Source organism: Arachis ipaensis, chromosome B04 (genome assembly GCF_000816755.2).
Source record: "Arachis ipaensis cultivar K30076 chromosome B04, Araip1.1, whole genome shotgun sequence".
Lineage (NCBI taxonomy): Eukaryota > Viridiplantae > Streptophyta > Magnoliopsida > Fabales > Fabaceae > Arachis > Arachis ipaensis.
In genome coordinates this window covers 26,838,057-26,840,852 of record NC_029788.2, presented here as the reverse complement: position 1 = coordinate 26,840,852, position 2,796 = coordinate 26,838,057, and positions in this window count along the sequence as shown.

The window sequence follows — 2,796 nt, the reverse complement described above, 5'->3', positions numbered from 1 at the left end:
TCCTCCAGGATTCTCTGAAAAATTCCAGAAAAATGAAGTTTGCAAATTAAAAAAGGCTTAAATATCGAACAATTAATTTAATAATAATAAAAGAACATCATTTAGTTATAAATCACATAAAAATTATTGATGAATAATATGTTAGAATATCTGTTAGAATATTCTAATTAAAGAACAAATCATTAGGTATAAGAGAAAATCAAGGAAAATCAAATGTAATCAATTAGGATTATTTCTATATTTAGTTTCCTAATTACTCTATATTAAGAGAGCTATTGTAACCAAATAAGAAAATAATAAAAAAAAAAGACTTTTCTGATCCTACTCTCTCTATTCCTCTGTTGTTTTACTTATCCTAATCCTCGATACCATCGCAAGATGGTATCAGAGCAGTGTTAGATCCTGGGCACTCAGCAAAAACAACAACATTGTTCCAATATCCCTTCAAACACCCAAAAAATGTCATCCTCAGATGACGAAACTAGCAACAACAGAAATCAGAATAATTCCTCGACCATCACTGATGAGCTAACCTTGCAAATTGCAAATATGCTTCGTAATGGTCTAGGAATTCAGCAAACACAGGCCAATCTTGACAATCTGTCAATTGGTTTCAAATTAAATGGAGACAATTATCCATTATGGGCAACCCTTATGAAGAAAGCTATTGGTGGTAGAGGAAAAAAAAGTCACTTGACAGGTGTTCCTCCGGCACCAGAGGAGACAGAACCCGCATATGAACAATGGGAACAGGCAAACCAAGCAGTCTTTACTTGGATTATTCAGAATATCGAGACAAATTTAATGAACAATGTCTCTCAGTTTCCTACCGCAAAGGCTCTATGGGAAGGATTGGCTACCACCTATGGAAGCGGGACAGATCCGGTGCAAATCTATGATTTACATCGAAAAGCAAACACACAGAAGCAGGGACAAGACACCCTAGAGGATTTCTGGAACAAATTACAAGCCATTTGGATGGCCATTGACAGGAGGCAACCTAACCCTATGCAGTGCACTACAGATATTGCAATTTTCAACAAAATCAAACAAGAGCAGAGACTATATCAGTTCCTAACAGGGATTGATGAGAAATTTGAAGCTATTAGAAGGGACCTTTTGATGCAAGAAAAGACCCCTTCAGTAGAGTCCGCCTACGTTGCCGTCCGGAGGGAGGCGGCCCGACTTCAGATCCTGAAGCCTACCACCAGCAGCGAAGGGAGCACATCATTAGGGGAGGTTGGAATCGGTTTAGTTGCGAGGAACAAACAGGGACAGGGACCGAGATGGAATCGCTCAGAAACAGCCGGCCGGCGTTCATCACAACGAGAGAAGGAAGATAAAAGTCACCTCCTTTGTACTCATTGCGGGATGAGGAAGCACACCAAGGAGACCTGTTTCAAAATCGTAGGCTACCCCGAGTGGTGGGAAGATCCCAAGCCAAAAAACCACAAGGCTGCCACTGCCGTGGGCAACCCACAGGCCGCCAGCAACAGCGGTGGTGACGCTGGAAGAGATAAAGAGACAGAGTCACAAGCAATCCATGGGAGAGCTGCAGTCGCTCATGGAGGTAAGAGCAGAGGGGAAACCGCGCATGGAGAAGAAGAGAGCTCTGAAGAGAATGAGAACCCTAATGGGCTGTTTGGGCCAGATGACCCTAGTAAGTGGGTTGGTCCAAATAAAAGGGGCGGTGAGTCCGTAGCCCAAAACCCTTTCATGGCCCAAATCTCTTCAAAAATTACAGGGCTCAGTTCTGTGAAGGCAGCCCAGTCAGAAAAAAATTCTGGCCCAAAAAAGGCTGATGAATGGATTTTTGATTGTGGAGCCACTGATACTATGACTCATGATCCTCATGATTTTGACAATCTTCTTCCATTTGTAAGGTCAGAAGATCAATGGGCAGACATTCTTACCAAAGCTGTCACAGCCAAAGCTTTTACTTGTGTTCTTAGCAAGCTCAGCATTGGTGATCCCACTGCTCAACTTGAGGGGGAGTGTTAGAATATCTGTTAGAATATTCTAATTAAAGAACAAATCATTGGGTATAAGAGAAAATCAAGGAAAATCAAATGTAATCAATTAGGATTATTTCTATATTTAGTTTCCTAATTACTCTATATTAAGAGAGCTATTGTAACCAAATAAGAAAATAACCAAAAAAAAAGACTTTTCTGATCCTACTCTCTCTATTCCTCTGTTGTTTTACTTATCCTAATCCTCGATACCATCGCAAGATAATACATGAATTTTTAGTAAATAACATAAAAAAAAAATCTTTAAAGGACCACAAATCTAAAACTAGAGGTGACAACACTACTCAAATTCGTAGGTACCAACTCCGCCCCTATCCGCTAATTACCTGTTCCGGTACGGGACAAATTTTTTACGGGATGGAGTCAAATTTAGGTAATACCCACCCCTACTTGCCCCAATATATATATAATATACGTAATACATATAAAATAATTAATAAAATAATTAATAATATTATATCATATTTAAAATTTTATTTTAATTTATGTTATGTATGTAATGATAGTTATATAAATTTTAAAATTTAATTTAGTTTGTTAAATTTTAATAATTATAGAGGTAAATACTCATGAAAACGGATTAGAATTTAACTTTTTATTACCCATAAATAGAAGTAAAACAGATTTGATGTGAATTAATATAAGATGAGACATGATTAGGTAGAACAAAAACTCACCCTATTATCACCCTTAGAAGAGAGACAGCACCTCTAAAAAAATATTCTCTTTATAAAAAAAAAAGAAAAAAAAAAGAGTGACTCCC